Source organism: Athene cunicularia (genome assembly GCF_003259725.1).
Source record: "Athene cunicularia isolate RWA chromosome 15 unlocalized genomic scaffold, athCun1 chr15_part1, whole genome shotgun sequence".
Classification (NCBI taxonomy): Eukaryota; Metazoa; Chordata; class Aves; order Strigiformes; family Strigidae; genus Athene; species Athene cunicularia.
Window position 1 is genome coordinate 7,369,404 of NW_020799121.1, and position 21,825 is coordinate 7,391,228.

At 36.5% G+C, this 21,825-nt stretch overlaps 1 protein-coding gene across 9 annotated transcripts in view; it reads right to left on the reverse strand.

The window, feature by feature from the left end:
- Positions 1 to 21,825, reverse strand: part of ARVCF (ARVCF, delta catenin family member) — a 287,342-nt gene that overhangs the window by 173,996 nt on the left and 91,521 nt on the right. For 6 of the 9 annotated variants that reach the window (XM_026859512.1, XM_026859516.1, XM_026859517.1 and 3 more), the window contains 2 exons: positions 8,851 to 8,916; positions 54 to 155 (listed from right to left, as the gene is read on the reverse strand). The gene's annotated coding sequence lies outside the window, so the exon portion shown is untranslated. The remainder of the gene's footprint in view (positions 1 to 53; positions 156 to 8,850; positions 8,917 to 21,825) is intronic. The other 3 variants (XM_026859522.1, XM_026859519.1, XM_026859513.1) reach the window with 1 other exon arrangement.

Here is a 21,825-nt window from a genome sequence, read left to right on the forward strand (position 1 = left end):
TTCTGCCCCATGCAGTATCAGAAATCATGCAGAGAAAAGCAAGCAATACACACCTAGTGGCTTACTGGGCTCTGAGTATTAGAGCTGCTCTGGCATCACCCACTAAGACTAGAGAAGTACAGACAAAGCAGAAGAGCAGCCTCAACCAGAACCAGCTGCAAGAGAGAGGAAAGAGAAGACAGTTAGTTAATAAGGTATATTACAGCCTCTTCTGTACAGTCATCTCCCTGGTTCCCCTCACCATGTTGTGTAAATTATTTACTATACTGTTTTCCTCCTAACTTGGAGGAAGAAGAAAAAGTATTCAGAGAAGCCAGTCCTAAGGAAAAAAACCTACCTGGTTAATCTGATTTGTTACCAGTGATACTTGCATGTTCCCATAAGACTTACTGTTAATGACCTAAATCAGGAAAAACTCTGGACTGGAATGAGGATCTTGAATGTTACAAAACTGGATATTAAAACATAAAACATAACATGATGCTCTCAGAAATTAATTATTTAGGCACACAATTTTAGGCCCCATGTCTGTTGTATGAGCCCCTGAAGATCGTTTCATAGACACCTGTTAGGGTACATTCATTTCTAAAAGATGCACACTGCACAGTGGCTTACAGCCACTTTGTTGGTTCTACCTGTCTGTAACCTAATCCTATATGAAACCCAAGTGAAAATAGGTTTTGGGATATTAGGTCATCTGTGTAGCTCTGCAAATCTCTGATTGGTTTTGTCTTAAAACATTTAGCACCAAAACTTCTCTGGGTCAGCGACTGCAAATTAAGTACCTATTTTTGCTGGAGAACGTACAGAACAGAATCCATTTCGCAAAGGCATGGTTCTGTGAAGCAGTATATCCAGTTTTAAGCTACTACCACATCAAAAATGCTGCAACCACATGGCATGAAATGCAGAGCCAGTACAAACTCACTTTGCTGGTTCAAAAGTTTTAGAACATTTTCAGAGCGTAATTTTGCCCCAGCAAATTTTATGCTTGACCAGGTACCATCTGCCTTCATGAAGCCAGCATAAACACAATTTCTTGCGTTTCAGCTAAATTACCAGAAATATGATCCTTTCTTTGCATGGATCCAATCTCAAAGGGCATAGGACCATCATGCCCGAAAAACTTGTTTTTCTTAAACTACCAGAAGTAAATTTTATCCTGAAAACTTACTAGATATAACAAAACATTGCGAAGATACACCCAAAGATGAAAGTCAGGAGGCAGAGTGAGAGAAAGACTAATTCTCAAGTAAATGACCAGATGGATTAAATTAAGCATAATTCAGTTTCTACAGACAAAAGGCAACACTTTGGAAAATAATTTTTTTTTTTTATATATAGAGATGTGTTTTTATATATATATATATAGATATATATATATATATATATTACACATAACAAATTCCAAATAAACTGCTTCTCAGACCTTATTGCAAAATCTATCTTAAGCTTGGCTCGTCTTGTTGCTGCTCTGGTTGACTGAGTTCTAATTTGACCCTTACGTGACAATCTCCACCAATGAATAGCAATGAGGAATTCACAAAGAAAGCTATTCCAATATAGTTCTCTCATAGGCACAGACAGACATACTGTGTGTGTGTCAAAAGAAACAAAAAAAAAAAGCTGGTCAGGGTTTTTTTGTTTCTTTGGACAGAAGCAGTCTGTGAAACAAGGCTTAAACTAGAGAAGGAACAAGAGCAGAGGAAATGCTAACAGGAAAACCCCTTGAGAAGGAACTCTGGATCTTAAGGACACAGCAATGAACACTGCAGCCCACGAGTTAACTATTATTGCAGAAAAAATGTCAGTGTGTAATATCTGAGGTTTTACATCAGTAGGAAGTTTCATCCAATTATCCAGCAGGAATCAGTTTGTAGAAATAAATAAACTCTACAAATAAATTTGCAGAATATCATATTCTCATCTGGGTTTGGCAACAGCAGCAAAAGAATTCACACAGACATACATCTTTGTATGCATAATACAGCTCCAACACTTCACTCACTACAGAACTGGCTCTGGTCAGTAGCACTACAGTATCGCCAATCTTACCATAAGGGTTCCCAGTCCATTTAAAAATTAATACTTTAATTAACCTCTTAGTAAAAAACACCGAAATCATACTGTATTAACTTACAGAAAGGCAGTTCTCAGCAAAAAAAGAATACAGAATTTTCTTATATCTCTTGTGGATTAATAGTGCGTGTTTTAATGACACCAGTTGTCTTTCTACAGCTTCCCTTCAGTAATGACTCCTCACTTCAGCAGTTTGCTACTAGGAATTTTTGGGGGTTTTCTTCCAAAATTTCAGGCAGTGTTTTCAGGCCTTGGTGATAGAGTGTGCCCACACAGCTTTAATTATACTGTAGCTTTATTTCCCTAATAAGATACATTTCAATTGCTACACTGTACTCCCAGATGGGAAGGAAAATAATTTAGAGCAATACAGAACACCTTTCTAACAACTGCATACATATAATAGCATAAATAATTCAGTAATGCATTAAACTTCAAATGGAAATATTTTTACAAAAGCAATTTTTAAAGTAAATGTTTTAGTCTGTGATTACTTTTACCCAACATGAAAAAATTTCCATTTCTCCTTGGAATTTATCATTTATAGACCAGAACAGCATAACGGCACCTTTCTGAAGCAGAGCTCTTGCTCTCCAGAACCTAAGAACTTGTCTACACTAAGTAAGCTGAACTCTTCCATCACAGAGCACTCATTATGCCACACTTCCTTCAAAGATCAGTGTTTGCGTTAATTAAGCATAAAACAGCACAGCGAAGTGGCATCATGTTACCTCACACCTACTAAGTGTCCACACTAAGGTTTAATGGGGTATGTGATAGTCTATAAATTCAGCCTGTGCACTGTAAATTCTCTGTGTAAATAAGCACTCCCCATATATTCTCAAATGAATGCCTAGGCAGAATAGGGTTGTTTGGTTTTTTTTTTTTTAAATCTTGTAAATATCAAAAGACTGAACAAGGTAGAAGGTAGAGATGGCCGAATTCTGACCAGTATATGTCTGCTGAATTTGGATGTAACTTAGAAACCCTTGCTATTGTTCTATCTCAGTAAGTGTTAACTCTGACAACTCAGCCAAGATGATGAAAATATCAGCATCATTAATACTTTAGTTGGGTAGCATTTGGAAGACAACACTCGCCCCCGATACCCCATATAAAAAGCCAAGTCTGAAGTAACCAGCTGAATGATGTGCACAAATCTCAGAGAAAAATCCAGAATATTTTTATTATTTCAGCAATTTCATTTGCTTAATATTGTACATTATAATGAACAGGCCTATGTTTACATATCCCCAGAAATTTTTATATTTTCCTTTATATTTTTTGTTTTTCTGTAGAAATAAAACGCAGCTTGGAAGTTAAAGTTAGAATGAGCAAGATCATACTTAGCTATCTCTTTTAGAATATGAATAGTAAATTTGCTGCTTCTTAAACCGCTGACACCTTTTCTTCTGCCTTGGAACTTTCCAAACATGATTGCTACCAGCTTGATTAGTTCATAGGCTGATCACTTTAACACCCCAGAACACATGTCATTGCATCCTAAAGCTGCTTCATGTCATTGATTTTTCAAAGGTCTCTCCCACTGAAATCGATAAGGAGTTCTACTTAAAAATAATGGATTGCACTTTGTGGTCCCTCTCTGATTCATGTATATGCAGGTTTCCAAGTATTCTCATAGCTGCTCTTAGCAGAAGCTGGATGTACCAAGCTCCACCACTTCCTCTGACCCCGACCTGATTCTCCCTGACATCAATACACGCTGTAGCTGCTGTGCTTCCACTGTGAGCAGAAACGAACAATCCGTGCAAACTTCTATTGAGTAGAAAATTTCACTATAACCATTTTACTAGAATACTGTCTTCCAAGAAAACCTCAAGCAGCTTGTGTGATGGCTAGATAGTATCAGGCGTTAAATTAACTACCAAGGCATTGTTGTCTGCGTAGGGTTGTATGGATGGACCGTGTCTGATGTAATTTTCAACAGAAATATTTCCTTACTGTAGAGGCTACCTTGCAAGCAGAGCCACCAAAAATCAATATATCTGTTCTTAGAACAGGGCTATTTCAATGAGAAAGAGAAAAAGATAAAGATCAAAAGCAGCGTAGGTCATAACTTCACTCCTAGTTCTTCCCCTAGTATTTTAAAGCTTGGCTTCATTAATATAAAATCCAATTTGGCCAAGAATAAGCCAATCACATGAACAAACTGTTATATACCTTATGCAATTACTTCCACAGAATGCTTAAAAGATTACACTAAACAATATACAAGTATCCTAATTTTCCTTGGCTTCTAGACGTTTTGAGTTTTGGTAAAAGGGCTTCCATTTTAAGAGAAAAGCTACTGACAGGAATGCAGTCTGAAACTGTCTGTATGTGAGGAACTACAGCTGAGAACAGCCATATATTTACAAGCATTAAATCTCCATTTCACAAAACAGGAACAAGAGACTCAGTGGGTAGGCAGCAATTTCCATAGCCAGACCAGTTTTTCATTGGCAAAACGGAGTAACTGAAATATTACAGCAAGGCTGAAAAATCCTGCAGATGGTCATAATAATTCTTTTGTAAAAGATACTATTGTGCTATCTTCTAACAGATAAAATAAATAACAAAATGGCAAACAACAAAGATCGGGTCAGCTATGCAGCTAGGTAGACCTACAGCCTGACTTATCTATTCCAAATGCTACAATAACGGTGTCAGTAGACAGTGTATTTAAACTAACTGCCATTAGTTAGAAAACCATCATTTCACTACACGGTTTGAGAGAAGAGGAAAAAAAATCCAACTGTGACCCCACAGAACAGTGAGTGTTTAAGCTCAGCAACAGATGTGTCAAATGACTTATCCCAGCCATGAGGAGTTAATTGGTGCTATAAATAGTACTCAGCAGACCAAAAAAAAAAAAAATTCCACTTAATTCTTCTATCCAAAGCACACAATCTAGCTTTGCTTATCAGTAAAACTATTTTCCTTTAAAGAAGTGGGCTTGGGTGTTTTACATGCAGATTAACACAGAGAGATAATTTGATTTCAGGCTATTGAGAGATTTCCTTCCTTTTATGTTTCAGAAGAAAAGGGCTGCATGCAGCTAAATGAGATCCATAGATTACAGTAGAAGAAAGGCTAATAAAACTGCATAGCTACATTCCTGGGTAATAATAAATGTTTTTTAATTCTAGGGCTCGAATCTCAGGGTTTATGAGGGCATTTCCAATTACGACTTTTAAGATTAATGCAAATAAATGCATCAAAAGGAAACAGATCTTTTAACCCATCTGAATCAAATACTTAATATCTCCCATAGCATTTTATGCCAATAAACAAACTGGCATTTCTAGGAAAAAAAAAAATTTAAATCACAGTTTTGAAGTGTTCAGAGCAAACATCCTCCCTGTGGTTTTCTTACTGCTTTCAGAAGAAAAAACAAAACAGAAAACCCTCTCCTGTTTTTCTAAATGTGTGTCTTGTTTAACTCGCACAGTCATGTCTAGTGGGTTGTGTGGCTGCTCTGTTGTTCCACTAGGGAATTGAAAACATTAGTATAAACAGGAGAGAAAAAATGTCGATAATTCATGTTTAATTCTTGAAGCTACTAAATCAGATGAATTTTATTAGCTGCTTACCGACCAACCCTACTGCATTACTCTCCAATATTTCAACCTCTCTCATTACAAACAACCAGATTTCAACCTTAAATTGCTTTAAACCAGGAACAGTATCAATGAAGAGGAGATTAAAGCAATACAAAAAGAGGGAAGAAACAGAATGAGGCCCAATAGCTCTAATTCTCTCCAGTAACATCTGTCTCATTCTAAATCAAGTATTTTTTTCACCAAGCTAAATCTGGAAGCCTGGGGCACTAAGTAAACCTACTCCGTTAGACCAAAATGTAGCTCTGCTTTCTGCAATTGTATGTGTAGGTTCAAAGATGGCAGTGATAGACCTTTCACTGTTTCAGCATCTATATATTTAAAATGCAATCCAAGTTCATTTTACCCTTGTAAGTTTAGGATAGAATCCAAGTTTGTGCTGATTAACACCACAGCTTTTTAGTGTTACAAAGCAAGCATGTATTTGAGAACTAATAAATAATATCTGAGCAAAATAAAATATTTAGCTCATCTGATGTCTTGAATAATCATCCAGTTCATGCATAAACGTATAAAGGGAGGAAAAACAGATACATTTTAATGCCAGTCTCAGAGACACTCATCATTCTGTACGATGGATTTTGGCACTAACACCTCAACAGAACAGTCTTTGTTACCACAGCGCAAAAACGTCCTGCTCCAGAGCGTTGCTGCCTGTTTGAGGGGCTGAAACAATATCACAAGAACTGCCAACTTCTCTTTTTTCAGGTGCAAGACACTGCTGATTCTTCAAAGCAGAAGTCTTTATCACTCAGAAGCATTTTCTATTCTATTAGCCAAGCGTACTGGCTTCTTTGGGGCTAAACTGACAGTCAAAATAGTCTTCAGAGAATAATGGTCAGGACATGTCTTATTCATATCATTGGGTAAATCAAGATGCCTCAGTAACCCCATTGATTAGTCTAGACTCAAGCGTTCTTCACTCATTTAGATCTTGCATGAAACAGAAATGCAGTGCTGTACTTAGTCTGCAAAGTGTTACATTCATACACTTACCAAAAATTATTTTTATTACATCACGGCAAGTAGCAATTTTCACAACTAAGATTCATATCTTTATTATAAGAGCTTTCTATTCATTGGCCTGTAGCTCTATCAAAATTTAAACATTTGGGCTGAAGTTCTCCCTGGTAGATACTTCCTTCAGGCTAAATTTCTCTTTTAGGAAAACTTCAGTTAGAATAATTTGACTGTTTCTCATATCAGTTAGGGAAATTTTTGTGCAACTTTCTTCCATTAGTGGCTCCAAGGACACAGTCAAGCAGCTTGCTATCAGTCAGCAACGCTACAGCTGCCAGCACAGTACAGGGACGCGGTGTCTCCCTCTGCTCTGCACCAAGGTGGCAGAGGCCACCACAGCCTTAGAACTGGCAACGTACCAACACCCATACTGAACCCCCAGGGATTCCCCCTTTTCCCTACCCCTCTCTTCTTTTGCTTACGAAACCTATTCTGAATTTGACCTCATTGTAAGCCTCCATTTCGACTGGACAACTGCCACATTTAAACTACATCTTCTGTGCTGAGGTTGACTCTGATCTGAAAATCAGTAAGAACTGTGGAAAGTATTGGATTTAGGGCTTTACTATCAATTGTCTTTTGGATGGATATTTTTCTTCCATGTGGCTATAGTTACACACTGACCTCACCCCTTCCAAGGCTAACCTACTTCTGTATCTTTGACTGAATCTTAATACTTTTTGTAGATTATATCACCCATCAACATTTCTTCTTTCCAGGAATACACTTATCACTAGTGTCTAATTACAGTTATTTGGAAGCAGAATGATTTCTTCCAGATCACTGAAGATCTGCTCCAAGAACCAATTTTCCATTCAAACACCCCTTTTTAATAACCATTCTGCTGTTAACTGCAATGAGAGGGAAAAATAATAATTTTACTTTAACTGTCTACCAACTTCAAATATTTAAAATAAATTCCCTCTATTGTATCAAAATGAAAATCCTGCACTGTATAAATAGGAAAGTATTCCAGGTATAATAAACACTTTTAAATCATTTCAGTAAGACTATATAAGTAACAGAGGTAAGTATTCAGACAGTAAATACAATGTAAACTCTGTTGAGAATCCTTCCTACAAACAGCTTTCAAACTTTAAATGGGCTATATACACTTTTAGGTTTGACATATAAGGGACAATGTTTAATCTAAAAATAATCAAATGAAAATTGAAAGAACTTGCAAAAATCAGTAACATGATACTTGTTATTCAGAGGATTATTTTTGAAGAATGCTTGGCTAAAACTATAATCCACCTACACTGAGAAAAATAAAGCAGTACACAGAAGAGAATAATATTTAAAAAAAAACCCCAACGAAGTACTTTAATATTTAATCCCATGATTCACCACCAAGCCGCCCTGATTTAGAACAGAGACACCAAAGTATTGAGGTGAATTCACAGCAGCTGAAAATGTTTGTGGTCATCCTCTAAGCAACCAGAGAACTGGCCTTTTGATCTCAAGAAAGGCCAAGACATAGTTGGCAGGGAGGGACTGGAGAGAGGAAGACATCTTAAAAGTATGACCCTTACTGCAGAAAGAGGTGGGATGCAAGGCATAACCATAGCTTTTAATCTAGCTTGTTCAGGTACAGCAAAACCTTAGGAAAGCACAAGCACAAACTGAGAACAGCATAGGAAGCGCATGCTTAGATTCCACCTGCTGTAAATGTGGCCGTAGGAGGAAGTCACACAGTAAGAGACATTCCCTGCTCTGTCAAGGGTAGAATGAAACTAAATGAAGATTTCCATGGTAGAAGGAGAAGGAAGACATGGATTGGAGATGGTGTGAAGCCACAAAAGAGAAAATTGTTATCCCTGTTTTCCTCAGCTTGCACTTGAATTTTACCCTCGCCGGTGCCTCGGCTCCCAACACAATACAGAATTACATAGGTTCTTGTCCTAGTTTCACAGTTTTATGATTTATCATGGGTATTTCCTTCTTTCTGCTCCTCAACCATTCTACCACTATTTTAAAACAAATTTTAGTGGGCCTTCAATAACATGCAAATGAATGAATTTCTGAGAGCTGTAAAGATCATTTTAAAAAATAAAAGGACAGTGATTTAAGAACATACATAATGACAAAGCAGCAAGAGACTTGGTGAGCAACTATAGAAACACAATACCTTTTATAGTGTTCCTTTCTTGTAGTGGCTTTAAAATAGAAATTCTCCCTTGGTTCGATGATAACTCTGTCAGAGAAACAAAGAAACATAACAAAAAAAGACATTTTTATTCCATCCAGGGCAAGGAGGAAGAGGGGATCATTTAAAAATAATTGATAACATTTACATAATACAGAGGAAATCTATTGGTTGTATCTCCCCTTGGTTTCCCTTCCTGAGTCATGCTGGTGTACAAAAAAAGTGTTGCTTCCAACATCTATTCCACCATCATCTGAAACCCCAAAAAAATCCCATAGGACTGGAGTATAGAAAGTAAACTCCAAAGGAAGAGCCTTGCTTGGCTAACTAGCTATTCCAATCCTCCTGACTTCCGTCCCAGTGCCAGCCATATGTGCATATATCAAACGTTTCCAAACTTAGAATTTAATCCAATATATAATTTCCCATTGATTCACAGATTTAAAAGCCAAAAATGTTTCCTTCATGACCATACACCATAGCATTTTCAGTCATCCAGGTCTAAATACCATCCTGTGCCTCTAAAAATGTCAGCTGTGGCTACATAAATACACCTCATCCCATTTGACATTTTTTCTTCTAGCAGCAGGAAATAAGAGAAATTAGGGCAGGAAGACATTCACCTTTAAATTCACCAGAAAGAGCTCAACATTTTTCAACATCTCATTTTTTGTTTGAGCTTCCATTAGTATTCCCATTACAGCATTTTTTATCCTAGAAATTTCTCATACAAATTACAAATAGGATCCTATGTCTCAGATTCCCAGTCTCCGCCTCTCTTTCTGAGACCAAGAACATTTCAAGTAGACAATTCCTGCAGATCATCCTTGCCACTACCCTTCCACTTCCAGCCTGCAACACGGCTTCATCATTAGACTCTTCCCCTCTGCTCCGCTTTTGGCTGGAAGGTACAGTAAGGCCAAATAAATATATCAGTGGTCAGTAAGGAAAAACACTTCAACCCTGCAGACTCACGGTAACCAAACAGGTGCTAAAACAAAATTATACATCTCTGATGTAAAATGACGGCTTCTTTAAAGCCTAATTTCTTCTAGTTTTTGTCTCATAACAAGAATATGACTACCTCCTCTAAGTAGGCTAATTTTATGTATTTTATTAAAATATTCTGCATTTTAAAGCCAAAAATAATTTATAATTTATGTTTATGTCACCTGGACCAGGCAAAAACTACTGGAAAAACACTTTGTTTGATTTTGCCTTGCTTCTTTTCCATCTATATTTTTTCTTTTAGTTGATTCTGAGTCAAGAAGACAAGCAGCCTAAGGCATTTCTTTTGGCTTGGGACATCCTGGGTAAGACCCAGATCCACTATAGCCTTTACGTATGGCTGTGGGCTATTTCACCTTTTTTATCATATAATGTGGGAAGAAACTGCATTTTCCTACTTCACAAGGTCTCATAAAATATATATATATATATAAAATATCATGAGGTATTATGTACTTCAGAAAAGAAACACCCACATTATTACCTGTGGTGTTCTAGTGATAATCATATTTGTATAGTCTGAAATTTAATGTTGATTATCAAGATAAAACTACCTGTCTTTTCAGTACAAATCTAATAGTTTCATTTTATTCTTTAAGTAGAATTTTTTGCTAAAATATTCAATACCTTGTGCAACCATAAAGTTTAGCAATAAGGTAAGAATAGATGATCGAAGAAAGTCTGGAGGAGGCTGCATTGCCAATACAACCCACCCACACTGTGGATAAAAGAGATGGGTCAGCAGGAATTCTGACAGTAATTCAAAACCACATGGGCTACCTCCTCTTGCAAGACAGGCACTATTCTACCTAGTCCTGTAGGAGACAGTCCCTTATGTGCTTCCTGGGTTACGGCAAAACAACTGGATCAGCTAATGCTGGCAGACCATGCCGTTCTCATCATATTCACATGGGTGCAGTCTAACTGACCAAGGGTTAGTTTATATTGTCTGATGCCAGCTGAGAGCTTGAGCCCTAAATCCTGGCAAGCCTGGAGGTTGCTGAGGCTCACAGCTATATTGCAAAGTCCCTTTTTCAGCCCTTGGTTGCTGTGCAGTCGATAATGACCTGTACTGCAGGGTAGAGGGACAGGGCAAAAACCCACCAGCCCGGACCACATGACATTTAATGAAACACCTGTACTTCATTATAAAAATGCTGCTTCATTCCAGTGATATACTTTTATTGCTGATTTTAATCAAGTCTCTTGCAGCTCTCAGATGAGAAAGGTGGAGAAAAACCTGTAATGCCTTTTCAATTGCTTGTTATCTCTGACTTGTAACTAATTACCCCAGCCACACTGTTAAGAGCTTCTGAGCAGTTTTATGTTTGCTCGCCAAAAAATGACTAAAAAAAAAAAAAATTAGACAATTAGTCTCAAGCTATAATAACTAATTAAGATAAATATTTTCACAATAAGAAACTTAACAGAACATCAAGACACTGACATTGCAAAATACATGGGAAAGTAAAACATCTATCAGCAATTTCTTGCCATTCAGCGAGTTCCACAATTGCATCTCAACCACCATTTCGTTCTTTTCCTACTCCAATGAACATAATTAGTTATTAAAACTTTTTCTAACATGGTGTGAATGTGAGTAGCTTACTGGACTACAGGAAAGCTTAGGGACAAATTTTGATGCTGCCCCATCGTAACTGTATGTGGCACCGAGATCAGTATTTTTACACAAACTACATAATGGAATGTAATGTAGTTGTCTGTCCTACCATTTGTTTTTCATAATGTCTTATTTTGCACCATCCACTAAGCCTAGACTGTCCTGGTAACACACTCATCACACTTCCTCACACTTTCATGGTCCCTTATTCAAGAAGCTTCTAAACGTGCACCCAGTTCTTGAAAATTACTACTGTGCAGTCAGTTGTGTGAGAAGCAGTCTTTGGACAGGTAAAGCATGGGTAAACCCACTGAATTCAGTGGATGTGTTTGGCCTTCAGTTCACACTGCAGTAGCCTGCTTATCAGTGGCATGGAGACAGCGTTACACAAAACCACTAATGAAATGCATTCTGTGGCACTGAGTGGACTCCTCGCCTGTGCACAGAAATAGGTGCAATTAAAACTGCCAAGTGTGAGGCAAGTAGTAAAGTCCAAAATAAGTGAGAGAGACAATAAAATGGTGTGGATAGACAAGCAGACTACTTTTCAATTCAGCTGCAATACTACTGTAAGTACAGACTGTAAAATCTTGCCAAAACCATGACTGAAAAGCATGTATCTTTGGCTCCTTCTGCCACTCAAATGAGCTTCTCTCTGGCATTTGTGGCACTAAAATAACTAATAAAGAATTTAGATGATGTAATTTATTTGGTAACAGAAAAACTACCTGCAGACTCATAGCTACAGCCCTCACCACAGACCTATAACCCATAATCAGTCTTAAGGAACTTTTGTTTCTCTCACTTAGAGCAGTGTATTGCAGACAGCACTTCAGTTAACTGAGTTACACCAACAGAAAGAGACCAGTAGGAAAGAGCTCATGTGGTTCCAAGTCAAATTTTGTCTGTATTCACTGCAAGAAGCTCACACCCTCCAATAGTATGTTTTCCTCAGCAGCGTCTTTGTTACAGATAAATCACCAGTACAGGCAGAGCTGACCAGTATTCTTTGAGCTGTATTTTGCGTCTGCTGAGATTTACTTACTCTTAACAAAGAGACCAGGAGATGAGGATTTTTTTTTCCCTAAGCTCCTTCTTCCTTCATCTTATATTCTTATTTGCTAAACTGCTATTTTATTTCACAGGAGACTGTAGGATATTCTGAACATAGTTCTACTTTTATATAAGATATCAGATGGCAAACATGAGGTATCTACATTATACAATGCAGTATGTAGGATATACTCTGTCACAACTTGCATCAAAACATATGAATCAGTCATGGGAAGTGAGGTCTCTCCACTTAAAGATGTGATACAAACACAGCTACCATTCAACACACTTAACACCAACACTGTACACTCATTAATAAGTCCTTCCATCAAAAGAGGCAAACTACAAGCTGTTTGATATTCTAATATTTACACTCAATTATCTTTAGAAATTTATTTAAAGCAGCATTATTTTTGTGTTACTTATGAGCTTTAAGTTCCCTTATAAACTCCTACTCATTCTTAATTATAATGTAAATCAGCATGTTAACATCAAGCAAGCAACCATTAACTAAACCAGCTGACAGAAGCATGGACAAAGTTCGGACAGAAGCAGTGGCAAAATGCCCAGAAAGTTACAAACACCCTCTGAACAGCTCAGTCAACATGGATAGATACACAGACCTTTCAAAATAGATGCTCTGGGTAATAGCAGTTATTGCCAATAAATTTTATATAAATATTACAAAAGCTGTAAAGAGCCCATGCATCAGCACACAGACATATCATAGATAAAAACTGTGGCTTTTTAAAATGTCAGGACTGAAAATGTACAACAGCCCATAAAATGTTGCTCAAGTCCTTTCATGTTAACAGTGATATAAATCATTTATTAAGGAAATGATGGCTTAGCTAATTTTGGCAAACTAGATGCACCTATTTCCTCAACTACATTAGTGTGTTGATAAAGACATGGCATATTAAAAGAAAAATTATGAAATACAGAACTACAAAAGCCAGTGTATAGTCATTCACTTCAGTGTGCTATGATACAAGCAAGTAAAATTAAAGCTAATCCTTTCAGACGAAGGAAATGTCACAGACTTTTGTGCATTTGGTAAATGAATATTTGTAAGAAGCCCAGATAGTTCAGTGGTTTTAATACAGAACTAGGATTTTCTCCTAAACATCAAACCGAAAAGTTGCATTAAAACTGCAGTTTCTTGATGGCCACAAACCTAAATGATAGTATTTCCAAGATTTGTTTTCCATCATGTCATACAGATTTGCAAAATCCACCAAGTAGCCATGAATTATGCATTCATAACTCTTTAAAGTTAATGTATTATATTCTTCCAATTAACAAATAATAATAATTATTTAAAATTATTAATAATCTTCCTATACCTGCTGACAGCTCATAGTACTACTTTCCTAATACTTCTCATTACAAACACAAACATCTAGGAATGGAAAAACAAGGAGGTATACACAGAATCTAACACCACATAGGTGCACATATATATTACACTTATATTAATACGTGAGACTTTGCTAACAGTAGTGTTTCAAGAATTTACACAGCAATATAATTGTGGCAGAACATCTTTTATAAAAAATGTAAAATTTTATAGCCTAATGTGCATAAGAATTCATCACACACAATTAAATTAAAACACAGCACTTGATCACCTTTTATGCAAATTTTGAAAAGGAATTTTGTTATATTATATGCTAATGTGGAGTTTTATTTAATTTAGATGATGAATTACCTAATTTTGTTTTCCAGTATACTAAAGACATCCCAGTCGAACATGATAGCTTTTCATGGGGTAACCAAAGTCACCTTATATGTATTATAGAAACAGGATAAATCTGTTCATTTTAAATGGGAGGCAAAGGTGACCTTCCAAAAATTTATAATGTAATTTAATCTTGAAAAGAAGAAAAAAATAATTAAATCCTGGGTTTATTGATAATACAACATTAGTGTCAGTACAGTTCACAACAACTGCAGAAAGCTCTGGTTGCAGCTGGTTATATTCTCTAGGGGAGAAATTCCTCTCTGAAGCAAACCAGGCCCAGTTCTGTAGTCGCTCCCATGACTCTTCAGCCTGGATAGAAATTGGACATTTAGGCCTGTAACTGCTGTTTTAAAACCCAAAGACAACAGCACTGAAGTTTACTTACTGAGCACCAAGAGTCTCTTCATATGCTCTTGTTTCTTGTTCCTTGAAGCTGTGTGTGTGTGAGTATATGATTAACCAAAAATGAAATCTTTATCATCATCTGCATTTCATAGAACTGAAGGGCGGCTGCAGGATTCAGTGGTTTTAGGTGAATTACTGCTAGGTTCACAGTCCTCAGCTCAACTCCTGCTAGGCAAGAATGAGAGATACAACCTGCTTCCAGTGCAAGTAGGGCCTTCCAGAGTGTCAAGCAAACCCCAGCGATAATGGACAACGCGACAAGAACAGCAGGTGCTGGTGATGCAGTTATGTCAGAAATAAAGCTTTAGGTTCATGATTGTAAACAAAATTACAGTTTATTTTTTTAATCTAGGTTGAATCACCTACCTGAATCACCCCCCATATACAAATTTCAATAAGTAACAACTCCCAAAACAACATTTTTATTTTGCAAGGACTGACAGTGAAAAATCATTCCTCTTTCAAATATATTTGCTGAAGAATGTTGCATTTAATACGTATTTTTGACACAAAGAGTCAATCAGTAAGATTAATTTACCATTATATAAGATCTGAGTAGAGGTTTCATTTCTTTCCTTACAGTTTATAATTTTTTTCCAAAATGTTACATTATATACCAATTTGTTCAAATGTAAGCTTAACATTAAACCAATGAATTTGTGTAAGAATTATTTCAGTTATGAAAAATGTGCTTTGCAGAAGAGTTGTTTTCTAAGTAAACCAGCAGTTTCTAGTTACTAGTACTAGTAATTGTATTCCTGTTAATTAATAACTATATTATACAGTGAATTTACATGATGAAATATAATTTTAATGTTTCCAAGTGCTATAAATACCATTAAAGTTGTTTTAAAAACATTCAGTGCAGCCATCCCCAACTATAAAAGCCATGAAAAGCTAAATGGTCTTTGCGTATTGAAGACTTTTAACTTCAGTGTTACGCAGCTTCCTAACCAATCAAGAAGTCCAATTAACAGTCTGGAGGGCGAGAAGTGGCTCCCAAGATTGGTTTCCTAATTCAAGGTTATTGCCCCTGCACAGGGGACCAGCAGGGTCCAGCCTAAACAGAGCAGAAGGACAGAAGGCACCAAAACAGACCAGGAGAGAAAATAAGAAAAATCTCCAAAGTAAGGGAGAGAAGAGGAAAGAAGCAAACTGTTTAATTTGTGGGTGAATAGTCAACTTCAACGCTGAGTGCAAGACACAAAATACAGCAGACGCCAGCTGTGAATCTGTATTTGAATTTCTTGAGGCAACCTATTCAATTCACTGTCATATTTAATTGAAGCAGTAGACGAACAGAACTGATAAACTAAACTTTCCCATTTGGTCCCTATTTGAAAATGTTCTGATGAAGAGGAGAAAGCTCTTGCCTAAAAAACTAAATAAAGGGAAGTTTAATACATGTGTGTCATGGCTACTCTATCAGGTTTTAAACTCATTAGTCAGACTATAAAGAGTGTCTTTAAATATCTCCTTCAGCATGGACTTCTAAAGCAAGCTGGAATTTCTAGAAGTAAACTATAAAAAGATCATATTTGTTGACAATTTTAACTCAAAAAAGAAAACTGCAATTTACAGTTAATATCTTACTGTACTCCTACAACACAGATTAGCTGTTACAAAACAGCACAGTGCTGTAACAGTTTCATTATGATTACAATAACCAGAAGCACTCAGCAGTCAACACTGTCGGACATTTCTGTGTTGATCTGACATCAGTCTAGCATGTTAATTATGCTCTGCTGACTGCCAGTGGCTAACATCTACTGGCTTGGCATTAAGCTGGCAAGGTCTCAACTCCGAACAAAAGGCAGCTACCACATATTTGTCAAGCTAGGAAATTTCTTACCAAAAACATGGACTTGAAAAATGTCCAGTTCTTTCTGAGGACATTCTCTGTGCCCAAATGGAAGAAAAACAACCTGAAAGAAGGCTTAAAAACTAACAATATTTTGTGAATAAAATCATACAGTAGCCTAGCTTAAGAACTGTATTTCTCCATAAATCTGCATTTGTACTGAACAGTCTTACTAGTCGGTGCCTACAACTAGAACACTTAAAGCAGTCATTGTTACAATGGTACCTAACCCCTGTTAATTGGCATAAAACTGCCATAGATAGACAGATTACCATTACATGTTAACAAAGTTAAAATAAATAAATTTTAAATACAGGTAGGATTAGAAAAATCACCCAAAGAATGACAGTTTGCTGAAGATCAGAGCCATGAGTGAGAAGCCAATCACCTGATTTCAAAACTAACCCTTAACACGTAAGTGATGCCTTCCTCTCATGCCTAGGAACGACAGACAACTGAATGAGGCCTCAGACACATCTCCAACTCTTAGTTATTTACATGAAGCAGGATTTTTTTTTTTTTTTTTTTTTTTTTTTTTTTTTTTTTTTTGTAAACACAAAAACTAGCTTGAAACAACTGGAAGTCCCATATCAAACCTGCAGAATCCACAGCACTCTCGTGGACATCTTCCAGAAAACCGATCAAATGGATGCATGTGTATGCAGCTAAACGTAACAAGCATTCCCAGACCAACAAACTACATACAAATGGTTAGGAAAACAAAAGGTACAAGTAGTCAGATTATTTCAGATGTGCTGTCATTTTGATAATTTTATGCTATGTTCCACAGAAGCATTGATTTTACTAATGAGGTTTTGGCTAGTAGAATCACAAGGATGTAAAATCTCTGCCTGGGTGACAGTGAAGAAGTGTAGCACATCTGTTTGACTTACACAACATTATGTATATTCTATTCAACTGCGTAGCAATGTTTCCATTCGTCTTTCTTGAAAAAATAATTTAGTAATTTCTATTTATTAATGATGACCTGAAGGGAGACATTCACATGAAAAGAAAAAGTAGAATCTCTACTCAGTCATGCACACAAAAGTGTTACATTTAACACAGATTAAAATCACGAATATAAATTGCTTTGATAAAGCAAAGTGAAAATTAAAGGTGAAGTACTGTAGCAATTTAAACGGAAAAACAATTGCCAGGGAAATATATAAATAGCAACCAAACTCATTGCTCCATGAATGCAAAAGAGATGACTAGGAAGAATATCTAAGGATAGAAGAAATCAATCATTTGTAGTTATAGATCAGAGCTTAGCAACGTTTCTTGGCAAACTGGGAATTCTCACACAAAGCAGAGAAGGAAGCAGCTTACTGAAGAAGGAAATACAAATAGTATTTGAATTTCAAGTTCCAGAACTCTTACAAGCTGTACGCTTCATTTTAACACACTCGGGCTACTGGGCAGTCATATTACTTAGGCTATTTAAAGATACACCAACTTATTCAAATACTTGGCTACAGGTTTTTTTCAATTCCCAGGACAAACAAGAGCAGCTAAAAGGTGCAGTATTAGCTTCGAGAAGTATGTGTTTCCACATTCACAAAAAGGTTATGCAAGTATGTATTATCGTGTTAATTGAAGCATGGTAAATACATAGATTTATTAACATTGCTTGTTTCCTACTGCTTTCCGTTCATAAATTTAAGGATCATAGAACTGTAATAGTCTGTTGGGTTTAACCTGGTCTTTAAACACTAAAATAGAGTTCAGCCTTCACTTTTAAAAGGATTAAAATGTGAAAGGAGTAGGAATTTGGTTATCCAGACACTTCTGAAGCAAAATTATTTGCTTTGCCACAGTTTCCTTTTTTATGGTGACTGCTCTCATCTCTTATTCATAGCTTTCACTGTAGCTCTTCTGATACAGAAAATTTATTACAATACTACTGTAAAGAAACTGAAACAATTTCTTAGATCCACATGGTTTTATATTTATGTTTAAGGCCAATGAAGAGAGATTAATTTCAATCGTATACCTTAAACTCTGACATTTTGCTAATTTAAAGCAAATTCTTGTTGCTTTTTCTATAAATATTGGGGGGGATGTGCTAGAGAAAAGCTAAATAAGAAAGAGTGTTAGGATTCTGAGCGAGTGTAACAAATCAGGTTTTTGGGTTTTTTTTTAAAAAAAAGTTTTATTTCAATAGTTGCCTGTTTTTTTAAACCTGCAGACTCAAATCACTAGAAATTTAGCACTTAGCATTTACAATAAACCGGTTAATCTAGTTCAGTGACAGCTTGACCTCAGAGTCCCAAATACTTCATTTTGTTACTAGTGGAGACACAAACAAGAGACCAAAGACGTCTTTGAAAGGCCAAATTAACCAACCAAACACAGCAGTGGTAGTATTGAAGAATACAGCACATGCTAGAAAGCCTAGCAATGAAACATGCTGCCACCAAATAAATTTGTGAGTGGGAAGAACACAGAAACACTGGCAAGGAAAGGCGCTCAAGAGACCCACATTTCCACTGTAAACAGAAGCAGTAGTGCCAAGTGTGAACTGGCAATGGAAGCATGTGCCAAAGTGCATTTGGAACTAAAACCCGAGAACTGTCAGTATGCCTGTCAGTAGTGCCTGAATCGTCGTATTTATCCTTCTCAGTGGATGTGTTCCATGTGGCTGCTGTGATAGCTTGCCTAGATAAATATGAGAAGGTATAAAGTAGCAATAGACTAATTAATATTAAATAATATTTTTGATAACCTGATTCAATGACTGCAGAGAACTTTCTCTGTGGCTAGGCATAGGAAAAACAAGCAGAAAAAAAACCCCACACCCAAGCAGGAAAACGAGGAAAATAAGGTTAACAGTGAAGAAAGCACACACACAGTCTATCCTACAGAGCTACGACTTGGTCAGAAAAGGGAATAGGTAATTAACAGAAGAGAAAGAAACAGGTAAACAGTTCACATATACTGACTCTGTGCCATAGTTCCTGCTATTCATGTTGATAGGAGGATTAATAAACATTTCTGGTAAGATTAGTAAGTGTGGAACTGCATTGCTTTTAAAATTTATCTATTTATCAGTATACTTTTCATGTACCTGTTGAATAATTTTTTCAGTACCACATAACATTTCTCCTTTTGCTCCCAAAACAAAGAGAAATAAAACAAGAACAAAAGAGGTCAGAGAAACTAATAGTGGCATAGCACTTGAAAGTGTGGATACACTATGCTGCACTCTTGATCTCTCTGGTCTCAGATGTAATTGAGATATCGTGCCTTACAGAAACTTTTTGTCAAAGCACACTGCTCATTACAGTTCAAGCTCACAGGAATGGAGCAGGCAGAATGGAGAGTAAGACAACTTGGGAAACCACAAAGCAGTAAAAAAGCTGGCAGATCTAATTTTAGTTCTGCCAGCCTGGGCAGTGTCCTCTTAACAAGCACTGTATGATAAAACTGAACAGGCCTAACTGTCAAATATACAGAAGCAATAACTCTATCACACAAGTCTTATTTGCGTCTTAAATATTTATAATCTTCAGATTTAAGAGACAGAATATGGCTGCACATCTGTTCTTTTAATCCGAATGCATGCCTCTTAATGTAAGCAGCTAAGCAACTGCAAATAGTACAGTCACGACACTTCTGTGGGACTTTGCAAGCCAGCTTCCAGCCTGACTATCATTAGAAGGCTGTGGCAGACCATGAATGTTCGGATGCTACATTTCTCCTCTCTCATTATGTTATTCCTCCTGACTGATTCAGTGATGTCTCTGGTTCCTGTGGCATTGAAAATTAAGCAAACGATGGATGAGGAACCTCAGCTTGACTAGTTATTCCCTAGAAAAAGAAAATGTCTTTCATAAATGTACCTTGGAAACCAGCAAGCTATTTTGGTTTCCAGTCACAACAGTGTCAGAGGCTGTAGGTGCTTCTCAGATCTCAAAATATACAGAAATGAAATGGATCCTATGAATACGGTATCAGATACAATGACACCTTATGAGCCTTGCAAAATTGCACGAAAATACATTTGTCTGCAACTTGCTAGAATAATTGTAATGAACAAACAAATAATATTTTACTTGATGTCAAAAAACCATAATCACCCTGAGTAGGCTGAAAAACAAATTTGCAAAGCTTCTATATATTAACCTGCTCATATAATGCAAATACATCTCATGATAAAATAAAACAAGCTGCTATTCCCTCTAGGCCTCATCTAAGTCTTACTTTTTTGGTCCCTTCAAAAGGGAGATGCATTCTTCCATGTGTCCAGAGGCCACCCAGACACTAAAAGAAAGCACAGAAGCAAATACACTCTCCACTGAAACCCTGCTATTAAATTAATTTGATTAATAGTACCAGAGTTTTAATAACATAAAGTGAATTTTATGTTATTAGATTTAATTGTCCACAAAAATTTCCATAAATTCTTGCAAAGCTATAGCATGTATTTTATTAGAGTTGGTATACGCATAACCTTATTATTAAAAAACCCTAATAGTCTCTCCAACTGTTAACCATGCACTGCTCTAGATGAAGGCACTAAGAAATGAGATTGTCCAAGAACTACATAACTTCACTCTAGATGTTAATTAAAAGAAATCACTAAACCCATGGAGGTTTTAAATCAATAAGAGAATAAAAGTCCAGATTTAGGTGGGATCAAAATCTAAGGCTAAGGCCACAATAAATCTTACTATTACTCTGCTGTGTTCACTGATGTTGAGACATACAAACTGTAATACCTTTTCTGGTAAAAGTCACAATCTAACATTCTTTAGGTCTCTGCAATTTACAGTTTTGAAGGGCAGATTTTAATTGTATGTGTGTCAATCATGAACACATCCAATTGTCATGGAAACACGGAGTCATTACAATAAAGAGTCAAATGATTAACTTGGCTGCTGGAACAAAAGTTTTATTGCTGCAATTTACTGAAACTGTCTGGTTTGCATATATTAAGTTGAATGGAATCACAGTAATGGCCATGCTGCTGGACAAAGTGCTCTGCCAAGACTTTAAATGGATTTGATAATTAAATTCTTTGTAGAAAACATGCATTATTTTGACTGTATTTAAGCTAGCAGGATGTTATAGGGTATACTTCAATTCTGTAAGACTCCCATGTTTTTGTCCACCTTCAAACATGACTAATTAGGTTAATTGGGTAAATCGAGAATTCAAGGCATAAGCAAAGCATATCATGCTTAATATACTGCTTTGACAGGTAACTAATGTGATTCTTATAATAGCAATTAATGTGATCTATCCCTGTATCTTTGACAG